Genomic DNA, 16,500 nt, shown 5'->3' on the forward strand with positions numbered 1-16,500 from the left:
GCAGGACCTACCTGAATTGGGGATATTCTACTCTCCTTTTCCGTTAAGCTGAATGAACTCAGCTCTCTCCCTCTCACCATTACTATTACCCCGGAGGAAGTACAAGCTTTGCTAATTATTCATTTCGGATATCCCTTCCCCCTCCTTAGGGCGTTCTCAAGAAGGCCCTAGAATTAGTTATGGTGTGAGGTCACGGCAATTGGCTGGGCAGGATGCACAAGTATGTGTCTTTTCTGCTTTATTTCCAGTTTACCTATCCTAAGTTTACACTTGGAAAGGAATCTTATATTGTAATTGAAATTACTTTAAGACTAGTCTAAGATTACTTCAAGTCAATGATATAGACTTCTGTATACTCATGTAGCCTTTTCTTCTTTACAGGAGGAGTACATCCGGTGTGAGAGCGCCTTCTGCAGCGTTCGGCGCCCGGACTTCTATGGCCACCTGGCGTGCTGAACCCACGCCAGCTGTTCCGTTTCCCAAGGAACTCTCTGTTATTGGGACCCGCAGGTCTCCACCGTCTGCAAGAACCTGCTCAACGAGGCGTTCGAGGCTCCCCCATCTGCGGAGACCAGGGACATCGCTCGCGAGAAACTACGCAAATGGGTGCGTGGTTTCCAGAAGAACGCCATGGGACCCTATCTCCCTAGTGAGAAGATGAGAGCTCTGCTCTTCCCCAAAGCATCTGCGGATGCTGTCATCCCCAAACCGGAGATCCCCAGCGTCCAACTGATGGTCGAACCGGACGTATCGGATGCACTTCAAGACTTCCATCTTGACGATGTGGAACGGATGTCGGAAGTGTCAGACACCACCGAAAGGACCCTGATGGCCGAGGGTCGAGAGGAGGAGCCTAGGGAGGCTCCTGACTCCGAGGGTGGAGTCACTCCTGCCCCCTCTATTACTTTCAGTGCTGTTTCGAACCTGTCCCCTCTACCTCTTCCACTCCTACACCTGCAAGAGTGGACACCCCCGTGGATCACCTCTAAGCCCTGGTGGCGATCCTGGACGAGAGGATTCGCCATAGGGACAAGGATTTCAAGAGGGAAATACTACGCTTGTCGAAACAGACCCCGAGGAAGATCACCGTGAAGGATCTTCCCCCATGCTCAGTGACAAACCCATGGAGGCATGCAGAACACATGCCGATCACGAGCGGACGTATCTTCGTCAATGACAAGTTAGGCGCCATTCCCCTTGAAGAGGTGGAGTTTTCGCTTAGCTTTGAGGCTTATCCGGACTGTTACATCCGTCTCAAGTCCGAGCCAGTTTCCAAGGAGGAAACCGAGCCTAAAGAGGTTATCGTCTTCGACCACGCAAAGGCTCAATCTCTTCTGGCCGGCTGCCTGAAGAGTAAGGGCTACACCAACTCCAAGGTGCCGGCCCTAAGCAAGAATCACCCGTCTTTTCTTGCTCCTGCCACCATGGTCTTCCCCTTCGCAGAGAAATCCCTGCTGGCAGTGTTGAAGGCGGTGGAGGAAGGGAAACCCTGCCCTACATTGGAGGAATGTAGGCCCCTCTCCCTCGCCCTCCCTCCCGACGACAAGAACTGGAAAGACATCCAGTTAACTTTCTCTGTGGGAATGTTATCCAGTTAACTTTCTCTGTGGGAAAGTTATCCAGTTAACTTTCTCTGTTGGAAAGTTGGAGGCTGACATCGCTGGACGGCAGTTCAACGAGAACCTCCCCAAGCTCTCCGAATACCTTCTGCATCGGGAGCAGGACACAAAAGAGAGGCTGGCTGCCTCCCTTTCCCTTCAAGTCCAGATGGAGACGATGGCTGGGGACACACAGACCCCAGGCTTCTACATGGTCTTGGCTAAGACCCACCTTGCCACCCTGACGAAGGACTTCTATAGCTTCATCAGGGCCCGGAGAGCATGCAGAGAGTTCGTGTTTGCGGATGCCACCGTCAAACATGAACCCCGGAAGCTGATTTCCTCCAACATCTGGGGGAAAGATCTCTTCCCCAACGACCTTGTTGAAAGAGATCGTTGACAGAGGCACCACGGAGAACCGGAACCTTCTCCATAAGTGGGGCATGTCGAAGAAGAGGAAATCTTCTCAGGATGAGGGCCCCCAACCTAAGAAGAAGACCAACAAGCCCAGACCTCAGCAGCGTCAGGTTAAGCGCCAGTTTCCGGTACCCGCCGCTCACCATTTGGTGGCTCAGCCCCAACAAACCTTTCAGTTGGTACCCCAGCCGGTGGTGGCTCAGTCACCAGCCTTCACGCCAGCCTACGAAAGGCAGTCGACTACCTTTCATCCCAAAGGTAAAGGCACCGGCAGAGACTCCTCTCGATGTCCCTCCAGAGGGAGAGGAGGACGGGGAGCAAGCGGCCTAGGTGGTAAACCCTCAGGAAACCAGAAGCAATGAGATGCTTCCGGTGGGAGGAAGACTCCGCCTCTTCCAGGATCGTTGGACCTTCGATCCTTGGGCTCACAGCATCATCAAGAATGGACTAGGGTGGAGCTGGGTAACACCACCACCAGCTTTCCACCAATTCTTCCAACACTCCACCCCCGTCCTGGAAGAATACATCCAAGAACTCTTGAGCAAGAAGGTGATCAACAGGGTAAAGTCCACCAGTTTCCAAGGAACACTATTCTGTGTTCCCAAGAAGGACTCTGACAAACTCAGAGTCATTCTGGGCTTGTCCCCTCTCAACAAGTTCAAAATGCTGACTCTTCAGCACATAAGAGCCCTGCTGCCTCAAAAGGCATACACAGTCTCGATAGACATGGCAGACGCCTACTGGCACATTCCAATGAATCGCCAGACCTCCTCTTACCTAGGATTCAGGCTTCAAAGAAGACAGTACGCCTTCAGAGCCATGCCCTTCGGGCTAAACATAGCCCCAACGATATTCACAAAGCTCGCAGAGACGATCGTCCAACAGCTACGCTTACAAGGCGTCCAGGTGATGGCTTACCTGGATGATTGGCTGGTGTGAGCAGCATCCATAGAAGAATGCCTGCAAGCTTCCACAAAGGTGACCCAATTCTTGGAATATTTTGACTTCAAAATCAACACCAAAAAGTCTCGACTTTCTCCAGCTCAGAAGTTCCAATGGCTAGGAATCCATTGGGACCTTCAGTCGCACCGTCTTTTCATTCCTCTGAAGAAAAGAAAGGAAATAGCAGGATCTGTCAAGAGACTCCTAAAATCCAAACAGATTTCAAGACGACAACAGGAACGGGTGCTCGGCTCCCTTCAGTTCGCTTCAGTGACAGACCCAGTGCTGCGAGCACAGCTAAAGGATACATCGGGAGTCTGGAGAATATACGCATCAATCGCTTGAAGAGATCTTAAGAGACCTCTGCCGACCAGGCTTCGATCACTCCTAAAGCCATGGTCGGAGGCAAAGAACCTGAAAAGATCGGTACCTCTTTAACCACCGCCTCCATCGGTCGTTATCCATACAGATGCATCGCTGGAAGGATGGGGGTGGGTCACTCCCACCAACGACAAGTTCAAGAACATGGTCTCCCCTATTCAAGACGTTTCACATCAACATATTGGAGGCCATGGCGGTCCTTCTCACTCTGAAGAGGCTGTCTCCACGTCCCTCAGTCCACATCCGTCTGACTCTGGACAGCGACGTCGTGGTCAGGGCTCAAGAACACCCTAACTCAACCAAGTGTTGCTACCCATCTTCCGCCTGGCGGACAAGAAAAAATGGCACCTCTCAGCAGTTCACCTACAAGGATTTTGCAACGTGACGGCGGATGCTCTATCCAGGACAACTCCGATAGTCAGAATGGTCCCTAGACGCAGACTCATTCTCCTTCATCTCCCATCAAGTCCCGGAACTGCAGATTGACCTCTTCACAACGAGCGACAACAAACAACTTTCTCGCTACGTGGCCCCATACGAGGACCCCCGAGTGGAAGCAGTGGATGCCATGTCCCTGGATTGGAACAGATGGACCAAGATTTACCTGTTCCCTCCACCCAACCTTCTGCTGAAAGTCCTCACCAAGCTGAGATCCTTCCAAGGAACAGCGGCCCTAGTGGCACCCAAGTGGCCCCGGAGCAACTGGTTCCCATTAATCCTGGAGTTACAACCCAAGCTAATTCCCCTGCTGGACTCAGTTCTAACCCAGCAAGTTCAGAAGTCGACTGTCTTCGCTTCATCAAAGAAATCCCGAGACCTTCATCTCATGATTTTCTCTCCCTAGCCGTCAAGAAGAGGTTTGGGATCTCGAAGAAATGCTTAGACTTCTTAGAGGAATACAAAACAAAATCTACCAGAAGGCAATATGAGTCATCCTGGAAGAAGTGGGTGTCCTTTGTCAAGGCTAGAAATCCTACGGAGATATCAATGGATTTTTGTTTGTCCTTCTTCGTTCACCTTCATGGACAAGGCTTGGCAGCCAACACGATTTCCACCTGCAAATCGGCCCTGACAAGACCATTATTATATGCCTTCCAGATAGACCTGTCTAATGACATCTTTAACAAGCTGCCAAAGGCATGTGCTAGACTCAGACCCGCACCCCCACCGAGACCCATTTCCTGGTCTCTTGACAAGGTGCTCCACTTTGCCTCAAGTTTAGACAATGAAACTTGCCCTTTGAAAGATTTGACACAAAAAGTTATTTTCTTATTTGCTCTCGCCTCTGGAGCCTGAGTCAGTGAAATTGTGGCATTATCAAGAGAAGAGGGCCAGATCCAGTTCGCAGAAACAGGCGAGCTTACCCTCTTTCCTCTTTCCTGACCCAACGTTTCTTGCCAAGAACGAGCTACCTACTAAAAGGTGGGGTCCCTGGAGAATCTGCCCTCTGAAGGAAGATGTCTCTCTGTGTCCAGTGGAGAGTCTAAAGGTCTATCTTCAAAGAACTTCAGACTTTGGCGAAGGACAGCTCTTCAAAGGGGAAACATTGGGGTCAGACTTTTTATCATATTAACTTTTTCTTGCCATATTTTACTTTTTTATTGTCCTACTTTGATGATTGTCAATAGTCCCCCCCCCCCCCTTCCGTTTCTCCTTTAAATCCTTTGGGTAATCTGTCCATTTCAGATATCATACCATTGTGATCTGAGTATGTAATCTTATATGTTGGAAGACCCAAGCCTACATGGCAGAGAACTATGAAGCGTGAAGTGGGAGATGATAAGTGGAGAATTATTGAAAATGGAGACGACTGGCGAAATCTAACCGAGACCCTTTGCGTTGGTCAATAGGCGTAGGAGATGATGACTTATCTGTTATTCTAAAAGGTGTAACTACTTTTACCTTATCCATGTGGATAGTCTAGAACTTCTCCCTCATCATCTTTCCTAAATATTCAATAGTTTATTATTTTTAGTTTTCTTTTTCACTATGCATTTTTCATAAGCATTAAGAACACTTAAATGGATATTTTCTACCAGGTGTACAAGCATCTTCCCACCTGCCGAAATTGATATCTTATTTCATACCATATCTCATACTTTACACTTAAGATCTCCCGCTATTATTATTTTTTCTCTATTCTTATCTGCCTTCTTAACCAATTTTATTACTTTATATATTTCCTCATTTTCCTTCTTTTGGCTCTTAACTTCTTGTGGAGTATTCACCACACCCAATCTAATCTTAATGGGACCATTGTCCATTTTTCATCCAGAATGGTTCCTGGGTCTTAGTCTTTTTATTCACTTCAGCTGCTACATTTCCCAGTTCTTCTTTAACTCCTACCATTACTTCCTCTCCTGTGTTTCTGTTATTCTCATTAATCTTATTTCCTTCATTTTTTTTCTTTCCAATTAATGCGTCAGTCAGTAAAGTCACTTCCAGGCGTAGGCCTAGTTGTGAAAACTATCTTCACATATCCTAGGTTTTATTTAACCGCTCTTACATTTATATAATAAATGTTGTACTTTATACATCTTCCTGTTTGTTATGCTACGTCTCATATTAGTTTTTTTTAATGGCCTCGTTAGTCTTGTTCCTTCGTACGAATTACATTTAGCCTATTCTTGGCTGCTCGTGCATTTTATGGTCCGGTACTGGCCTCTGTGCCATACCCATCTCTAGATTTAACATTCCTCCCATTTGGCATGGCTGTGCCCACGTTAATTGACCTTCAATCTTTAATGTGAACAATATCTCTTCAAACATTGGCTCTGAAAAATATTTTTTCATATATACTGTTTCACTGCCATGTGTGTGTGTTTTTTTTTATATTTCTTTCATGACTGATATCGTTACAGAATCTGATGCTGTTACTATTCAGGTTGTTTATCCAGTATCATAACATTTAATTCTGCAACCTCTTTTATTATAATGGGAATAGCTTTTCTCCAAATAAAATGTGCATATTGCTTTTACTTTACTCCTCATTGGCTCTGATTTGTTCTACTGCTTTCCTTGACATCGTTCGTGGCCTATGTCAATATGTAGGGCTACATGTTTCTCCCCATTACATTGACACCTCTCTATATCACTCTCACTACATGATGGTCTTGTTATACAGTTCCTTGTATGGTAAAATCTGCGCTGAGCCATGGTAATATTTTCCTGCTGCAAAGTACTCGCTCTTTATCTATCTTATTTCGCTCAAATGTCATATTCCCATTCTAATCCTTTTGTTTATTTTCATTTATCTTTCTTCTGTCTTTTTTCATACTCTCCATTCTGTTTATTCTGGAACCTCGGCGACGAGAGAAGGAAAATAATAGAATTACAACTGCCGTACAAAGAAGAAAAGAAGAATTGTGCTATTTAAGAAAGAAGGAATAGAGAAAAGAAAAGTATATATATATATATATATATATATATATATATATATATATATATATATATATATATATATATATATATATATATATTTATATATATATATATGTGTGTGTGTATATATATATATATATATATATATATATATATATATATATATATATATATATATATATATATTATATATATATATATATATATATATATATATATATATATATATATATATATATATGTGTGTGTGTGTGTGTGTGTGTGTGTGTGTGTGTATATATATATATATATATATATATATATATATATATATATATATATATATATATATATATATATATATATATATATGTGTGTGTGTGTGTGTGTGTGTGTGTGTGTGTGTGTGTGTGTGTGTGCGTGCGCGTGCGTGCTCATATATCAGATGTGGTAAAAAGAGAAAAGGAAAAAAAATAGAATAAAAAAGAAAGCTAAGGAAATTTTTTAACGTCTTCTGCAAAATGTCTTAATTGATTTGCTGAAGGTAATCATCTATTCTCTAGTTTGCAATTTGGTTTCCGTAAAGGCCTTGGAGCATGTGATGCCATTCTTACAATCTCCAATGCCGTACAGAAATCCCTTGATTGTGGTCAGGAAGTTCGTATGATTGGCCTATTTTAGTACTGCCTTTGACCGTGTTAATCATGAGGCCCTTTTTTTTTCAAACTCAAAAAGTTGGGAGTGGGTAGTTCGTTTCGTAGCATTATTATTGATTTTTTAATTAAAAAGAGTTATTGTTAATGGGCACCATAGTGAGTATAGGAATGTGATATCCGGTGTTCCACAGGCTAGTGTTCTTGGCCCATTACTTTTCATGCTATATACACATGCCATGTGGTTTGGCCTAAAAAAAACAAGCTTATTGCATATGCAGATGATGCTACTCTTTTTGCATCAATTCCATCCCCTGAATGTAGATGTGGGGTTGGTGAATCTCTTAATAGAGATTTAGCTAAAATTAGTGCATTGTGTAAATTATGGGGTACGAAGTTGAATCGTAATGAAACTCAAAGTATGATTGTAAGTAGGTCAAGGACAGTGGCTCCTCAACATCCGGATCTCAGTATTGATAATGTTTCTTTAAATTTGTATGACTTAAAAATTTTGGTGTGATTCTCGACAGCAATTTTACTAGAAACACATTAGGTCCGTGTCTTCTTCAATTGCACAAAAAAAAAAAAAGATGGCTTATTGAGAAAGTCTTACAAGATTTTCGGTGATCAATCTATTCTCAAGAAGTGTTTTAATTCTTTCAATTTACCTTGTTTTGAGTATTGTTCTGTCTGGTGTTCAGCTGCTGATTCTCATCTTAATTTGTTGGACAGAAACTTAGTCTATTAAATTTCTTATTCCTGATCTAGATATTAATCTTTGGCACCGTCATTCAATTAGTTCATTATGCAAATTGCTTAAGATTTTTCATAACTCTGACCATCCTTTACATTCAGATCTCCCTGGACAATTCTATCCTGTTCGTAATACTTGACAGGCAGTTAATTCTAATAGCCAGGCCTTTTCCATCATAAGGCTCAATACTACACAGTATTCTAGAAGTTTTATTCCAGCTGTTACCAAGTTGCGGAATGATCTTCCTAATCGGGTAGTTGAGTCAGTAGAACTTCAAAAGTTCAAAGTTGGAGCAAATGTTTTTATGTTGACCAGGCTGACATGAGTCTAATTATAGTTTATATGACATGTCTGTTTTTGACGTTGGTAATTGTTCATATAGGGCATATCTGTTTTGACGCTTGTTACTGTTTTTTAGAATGATTTATTGTTAAATTATTATTATCATTTATGTTTTTTCTTATTTCCTTTCCTCACTGGGCTATTTTTCCCCATTGGAGCCCTTAGGCTTACAGCATCTTGCTTTTCCAACTAGGGTTGTAGCTTTGTTAATAATAATAATAATAATAATAATAATAATAATAATAATAATAATAATAATAATAATAATAATAATGTGGCGATGGAAAGGCCTGATTGGTAACGTCTCTGCCTGGTGTTTGCCAGTCTGGGGTTCGAGTCCCGCTCAGTCTCGTTTGTGCTATTAGTGTCTGCAACCTTACCATCCTTGTGAGCTAAGGTTGGGGGGTTTGGGGGAGCCTATAGGTCTATCTGTTGAGTCCTCAGCAGCCATTGCCTGGCTCTCCCTGGTCCTAGCTTGGGTGGAGAGGGGGCTTGGGCGCTGATCATATGATATATGGTCAGTCTCTAGGGCATTGTCCTGATAGATAGGGCAGTGTCACTGTCCCTTGCTTCTGCCATTCATGAGCGGACTTTAAAACTTTAAACCAACAACTGACTGACCCGAACTGAACCGTAATAACTTTGTCTTTCACTTTTGTACTACATTATTATCATGAACCTTCTTCACTCAAAGTTAGAATAACATAAAATGAATTGCCCCAATATCTATCCAAAGATTATTATTATTTCAAAAAATATATATCCAAACAATTTACGAGAAAGGAGAGAAGATAGAGTGACCAGGGGTGCCATTGATACGATAATTATCCTACATGTGCGGTTATTCTAGGTCCAGTACGATGTACGATACATTCCTTAGGTATATACATATGTGTTTAATTAAACAATTATACGAAAATATTTTGAAATAAGTCAATCATGTAACTCCTTAATAATTATATTGAAACTGTGTATGATAATTTTGGTTGAAAAACGACAATTCTAAGGCTCATGTACGATAATCCAGTTGAAATAATCTGGCAACCCTGAGAGTGACAGAGTCAGTAGAGAGTCACTGATCGTCCTTGTCAGTCTGGTTAATGATCGTTGGCGCTGTGTTAATATACCGTGATCTTTTTTTTTTTTTTTTTTTTTCTGTGAACGTGAACAAGATGTCTTTATTCAACGGTGTTCTTCAGTACCATAGTGGCTATTGCAAGGTAAGTCGTTGCTAGTGTTTTTACTCTTCAGTCCTGTTGAAAGAGGTTAGGCTTGAGGGTACACTCAGGCACACTATGTTATCTAATTTCTCTTCCTCTTGTTTCGTTAAAGTTTTGGTTTTATAGGAAATATTTATTTCAATTTTGTTATTGATCCTAAAATATTTATTTCAATTTTGTTATTGATCCTAAAATATTTATTTTTCCTTGTTTCCTTTCCTTACTGGGCTAGTTTCCCTGTTGGGGCCCCTGGGCTTTATAGCATCCTGCCTTTCCAACTAGGGGTAGTAGCTTAGCAAATAATATTAATAATCATATCAAATTCATTTTGGTAGAATAGACCTAGTAGCTCCCTTCATTTTTTGTAACAATCGATTTCGAAACGATGCTTTTAAAGTTTTAACGTAACCAGCAATTGTAGTCTGCAATCACTATTTCACCAAGATTAGTTTCTTAATATTGAAATATTCATCTTTGTAATTATGATACTTTGATTTCATTTCAAATAGACTACGCGAACCTTATACTTTGATTTAATTTCAAATAGACTACGCGAACCTTATACTTTTCCAGCTGCTGTGTCTTATGTATTTCTGACCATTATTATTTCTGCAAAATAGTCCTGTTTTCTCCACCACCTTCATAAAACAATTCTTTGGGATTCTGTTATGCCATGTACCAGTAGAAAATATGTAAAAAAAAAAAAGCAAAACCACTTATAAAAGATTCACAGGTCTAATGAAATTGTAAAACATAGAATGAGATAAAAACAGGGTAAATTTACAGTTTCATCCATTATGGGGAAACTGGAATAAAAATATATTTGTTGCATCAGAAATAGTGTAGTTCCAACGAATTTAACGTTTATTTTGACCGCAAACCATCCGATTTAGAGATTTACTAAGTTGTTCTAGAATGCAGAAAGACCCTACTTCATCCCAACAATTATGGGGGACACCAGGTGGGAACCGGGGTTTTGGGTGGGGTGGGGGGGGCGTCAAATGATATTTGCAATAAATGAATACTTATCCTTCCACCACCCCTCCCCCTATACCCCTATCTAGCCCTACCGGGGGGGCTCCGCCCCCCCTGCGACCCCCCCTTAAGGCCACAGTGATTTTCAGGGCACTACTGAACCTAATAAACCCACCTAACCTAGCATAGGGGCTCTGTACCCCTACCTAGGGGCCCTGTACCCCTACCTAGGGGCCCTGTACCCCTACCTAGGGGCCCTGTACCCCTACCTAGGCCTACCGGGGGGGGGGGCTCCGCCCCCCCTGCGACCCCCCCTTAAGGCCACAGTGAATTTTGGGACACTACCGAACCTAATACAACCACCTTACCTAGGGCCCTGTACCCCTACCTAGGCCTACCCCTGCGAGGCCACCCCTCCTTACAGCCACTACCTAACACATCCATCAAACCAAATCCAAAGTGATGATACTGCTGCATACATCGTTATACTATCACCATTATAATATACTCTATAAATTAATGAAGCTTACCTTAAACTGTTGGTTCATCAAGATGTGTTGCAGCTTTGAGGAAAACGTGAAGCCGTTGGGAAGGTTCCTTGACATGCAGGCCGATTTTGATTTTGTAAAATTAAATTGTCTCTCTGGCACTAATCCACTAGGTTTTCAATAATCCCCGAATAACTTACAACAAATTCATTGCAAGTTAGGAAACAGTCAGGACAAGAAGATGGAATTTCAACTTCTTGTGCAACATGAGATGTGCTTGTTACTGCCTCCATTTCTAAGAACGAAATGAAATGCATGGAAAAGATGTATTGTGGCGCTGTTGTATTGTCGCGCTGTGATTGGCCAAACATGTATGACGTCATAGTGGATAGGCGCTGTGATTGGCCAAACGTGTAAGACTTTATAGTGGACTAGTTTGTCTGTGGATTATAGTGGTTATAGGGCTCATTTAAGCAAATACAAGACACAGTCAACAATAACAACAGACTTAGAAAAAATCTGGGAGTAGCGTGAGTTTGATCGTCGATATATAAAGAACTAGGCATTTGCGACAGATAATATTTTACAGAAATACTACAAAAGACTTGCTTTACTTGGGAAATATATTATTATAATAGATTTCCCATAATGGATGAAACTGTAAATTTTCCAAAAACAGGGAGGCAACCTGCCCTAATCACACTCGCCTAACCTAACCTAGGGCCCAGGGCCTCATTCTTACTTAACCCTGGATAGGTACGGTGGGTCGTTCGCGTCCCCGAGCGTCAAAAAAAAACAGGTTTTTCTCACGTGACTCACCCCCGTGACTGAATTTGTGGGTGATCGACCTGCAGGTGTCGTCTCCCCTACACGCTCTAGTAGTGTCCAGATGTGCATTGCTGTAGCTGTACTCCTTCCCCGATTTCTGAGACGCGTCGGGGTCGTTCGCGTCCGAGTTTACCCTTCTAAGGTAGTTTGCATAATTATCAAAGTTATTACGTATTATGAAATTGTCGTAGAATGGTGCAACTTGTATAGGTTATCAGTTGTGGAAAGTCTTGGTGGATTGTTTGGCTACCATGTGCATGTTTTTTTTTTTAGTTAAAAGGTCGTTCATCACCACGAGGACCATTTTACCGCGAGTGCCCCTTTTTCATTTTTTTTCATTTTTTTTCATTTTTTTGCCAAGTCATTTTTCCGTAAGATATTGCCAAATAGTGTCGTAAAACTTTTGCTTGTTTAGTGTTTGAAAGTGTGTCTAGATGATCTGGCTACCCATGCATGACTTTGTTTTTGTCAGATACGACGTAGTTATTGGTATATTGGGTATTTAACTGCGGTTACCAATTTCTGTTTTTTTTTCAATATTTGTAAAAATTACTACGTAGTAAGGAATTGCCGTATATTATTGATTTTTTTTTCATGTTTATGTGTTAGAAAGTGTGCCTTGATGGTTGGGCTAACACGTGCATGTCTTTTTTTTTATCTGAGATGTCGTATATTAGAATGTCGGGCATTTTACCGCGAGTGTCCCTTTTTCATTTTTTTTCATTTTTTTGCCAAGTCATTTTTCCGTAAGATATTGCGAAATAGTGTCGTAAAACTTTTGCTTTTTTAATGTTGGAAAGTGTGTCTAGATGATCTGGCTACCCATGCGTGATTTTGTTTTTGTCAGATACGACGTAGTTATTGGTATATTGGGTATTTAACTGCGGTTGCCAATTTCTGTTTTTTTTTTCAATATTTGTAAAAATTTACTACGTAGTAAGGAATTGCCGTATATTATTGATTTTTTTTTCATGTTTATGTGTTAGAAAGTGTGCCTTGATGGTTGGGCTAACACGTGCATGTCTTTTTTTTTATCTGAGATGCCGTATATTAGAATGTTGGGCATTTTTCCACGAGTGCCCCTTTTTCTTTGTTTTGCATTTTTTTGCTTAGTCATGTTACCGTAAGGAATTGGCAAGTAGTGTTGCAAAACTTATATTTTTATAGTGTTGGAAAGTGTTTCTAGATGATCTGGCTACCCATGCCTATTTTTTTTTTAGCCAGATATGGCGTATATATAAGTATGTGTTCGATTTTCCTGTGATTGCCATTTTTTCGTTTTTTCCCATTTCTTTCAAAATTACTACGTACTAAGGAACTATCACAGAGTAATATTTCATTTATATGTTTATTTGTCGGAAAATATGCCTTGATGGTTTGCCTAGCACGTGGCTGAAATTTTTTTTTTTTCTGAAATGCCGTATATTAGAATGGCCATTTTTCCACGAGTGCCCTTTTTTATTTGTTTTGCATTTTTTTGCTTAGTCATGTTACCGTAAGGAATTGGCAAGTAGTGTCGCAAAACTTATAATTTTATAGTGTTGGAAAGTGTTTCTAGATGATCTGGCTACCCATGCCTATCTTCTTTTTTTAGCCAGATATGGCGTATATATAGGTATGTGTTCGATTTTCCTGTGATTGCCATTTTTTCGTTTTTTCCCATTTCTTTCAAAATTACTACGTACTAAGGAACTATCACAGAGTAATTATTCATTTAGATGTTTATTTGTCGGAAAATGTGCCTTGATGGTTTGCCTAGCACGTGGCTGAATTTTTTTTTCTGAAATGCCGTATATTAGAATGTTAGCCATTTTTCCGCGAGTGCCCCTTTTTATTTGTTTTGCATTTTTTTGCTTAGTCATGTTACCGTAAGGAATTGGCAAGTAGTGTCGCAAAACTTATATTTTTATAGTGTTGGAAAGTGTTTCTAGATGATCTGACTACCCATGCCTATCTTTTTTTTAGCCAGATATGGCGTATATATAGGTATGTGTTCGATTTTCCGGTGATTGCCATTTTTTCGTTTTTTCCAAATTCTTTCAAAATTACTACGTACTAAGGAACTATCACAGAGTAATGATTCCTCTAGATGTTTATTTGTCGGAAAATTTTGTTTACTTTTTTTTTGATTGAATATCATCAAATTTTTTTAGCTAAAATATTGTTTTACATTTTTTTTTCGATTATATTTCCCTTCAAAAAAATTTTTTGGGTCAGAATTTTAATTTTATAGTCGTAAAATAATCGACAATTATCCAGCAACCCACCATACAATTTTTATGCATATCCAATAATAATTAGATTAGTAAATAACACCTTGAAATTGACATACCCTTCCTACATTTCAAGTGGCAGATTAGGGAGTCTGAGTCAGTGTGGTTGGCGGCCATTTTGTGGACATATCCGAAGCGTAAACTGCCCTATCTATATATATTCTTGTTCCCTATAGAATTTGTGATATTTTGGTATATTTTTACCTGCATAAATATCATATTATATATTAAATATATGTATTTTTTTTACGAAATTTCTAAGTACTCAAAAAATTACCTTTAGATATGGCCCCTGATATAAATGTAATTTACAAAATAATGAAGATTTTTTTACATATTTCTATTTTAGGATAACATATGTTTATTCCCTAAAAAAATTAGCCACTTCCTATTTCATTTGGGTACCCAAAAAAATTCATGAAATTTGGACAAATTTTTTTGGCCAAAAAAAGTTACCCTTTTTTTCTCATTTCAGATCTTCACCTCCATGGGTCTGACTTCATCCAAAATACATCAAGATGTGTCCTAAACATTCAAGAATCAATTCCTAAAAGGATTTGTGTATATATGTATAAACTTTTTTTATGAATTTTTACGTCAGGTCTTTTTTTTCTACTTAATTTTTTAAAATATTTATAATAAATAGTTTTTCTGCAGATGAGTAGTATTTATCTTTACAGTTGTTTTAAGCATTCATTGAAGTTTTTTTTGGCAAAAGAAAAAAGGAGGTTACTGCAAAAACTGATTTTTCAAGAATTTTTTTTGGTGTCGGGGTCGTTCGCGTCCGAGTATACCCTTAAAGGGGTGTCCGAGGACCGTACCTATCCAGGGTTAAGGGGAATGGGAAATTTTTAGTTTTAACTGGAAATGGAATCCAGATTCAAAATAAATTTCATGTACCTTGTACAGTGTATTTCTAAGAAATTTCACCTTATAGTATATTGGTAATTAGTACCTTAAATATACAGGACACCAACAATGAGGGACCATAGTTGGAAATATGTATTTTTTGGTGGTGGAAAATAGAAGTAAAATAAAGTTTAGCTGTATTAATACTACTATTACTACTACTTGCTAAGGTTCAACCCTAGTTGGAAAAGCAAAATGCTGTAAGCCCAAGGGCTCCAACGGGGAACATAGCCTAGTGAGGAAAGGAAATAAGGATATTAATAAACAACAAGAGAAGTTGTGGCGAAATTTCACCGGTTTATACTAAATAGCCCGATGGACTGGGCTGATCACAAGGTCTTAAGGACAAACCTCACAAAACCATTGGGAAAGTAAATAGAATATGGCTATATTTTAACAAATTTTATTATAAAAATAATAATCTAATTCGAGAAACATGAAAAATTAACTCCTACTTGACATACAAGAACATGTGCGTGACCAAAAAAAAAAACTATGTCCGCATCGGACTCAAGATTTTAGCAAAATTAATTGAAAATTTATAAAGTTATCTCGATAAACGCCTTACCGAGACCTTTTGACGTACTTTACACAATAACACTGATCCCCTGGCACAAGGATCGACAAAATATTAACAGATACAAAGTTTACAATAACTCTATCAAGACCTACATGGAAACCGACCTGGGTACACTAGGGGTGGGGAGAGAGAACAATTAGATAGGACTTACTGTGGTTGGGGACGTCGGATCAAGAGCCAGAGCAAGCCTCTACAGTCTCCGACGTCACCTTCCTCGCGCAATTTTTCCTGAACCTAAATTTCTAGATTGGATTTTTTTTATCATGTTACAATAGAATGACGTTATTTTTCTTAATCTTAAATTACAAGTGATTGATTTCTTTAGTCTCAGCGCCTCCCCTACCAGGCGGTTTCCCTTTTTGGTTCTAAACATTCTCGTCTTGAACGACATTCATTCGCCCGCGAGATCTCTCCTCTCCCTCCAATTTGACGTAATCGTAGGCGGAGTCAAATGGCGGGAATTTCGATTGATCAGGTCGAAATTCCCGACAGAAGTAATTAACAATTGAAATAGAATATTTTAAGAACAGTAACAACATTAAAATAAAGATTTCACATATGAAATGTTGGATCTTAAGGTAGGCAAGATCAGGAAATGATAGTCAGCGTGGCTTCGTATCCTCATTGCAACTGATACACAGCGGAAGGAAATACAGATAGGCCATGACGTGGACAATAACGTCACTTATGTGGGCGGCGCTTAGGCGCTGCAAGCAGCCTCATCTTACATCTCCCTCTCAAAATATTACGAGGGTAATACTTTCAAAATATATAAATGGC

The 16,500-nt window shown here is 40.1% G+C and overlaps 1 long non-coding RNA gene across 1 annotated transcript in view; it reads left to right on the top strand.

Moving 5' to 3' along the window:
* Nucleotides 1-9,543: 9,543 nt before the first annotated feature.
* Nucleotides 9,544-16,500, top strand: part of LOC137623247 (uncharacterized) — a 234,255-nt gene continuing 227,298 nt past the window's right edge. The window contains exon 1 of the long non-coding RNA XR_011040575.1: nucleotides 9,544-9,667. This is a non-coding gene — a long non-coding RNA (uncharacterized lncRNA). The remainder of the gene's footprint in view (nucleotides 9,668-16,500) is intronic.

Source organism: Palaemon carinicauda, chromosome 30 (genome assembly GCF_036898095.1).
Source record: "Palaemon carinicauda isolate YSFRI2023 chromosome 30, ASM3689809v2, whole genome shotgun sequence".
NCBI classification, from domain to species: domain Eukaryota; kingdom Metazoa; phylum Arthropoda; class Malacostraca; order Decapoda; family Palaemonidae; genus Palaemon; species Palaemon carinicauda.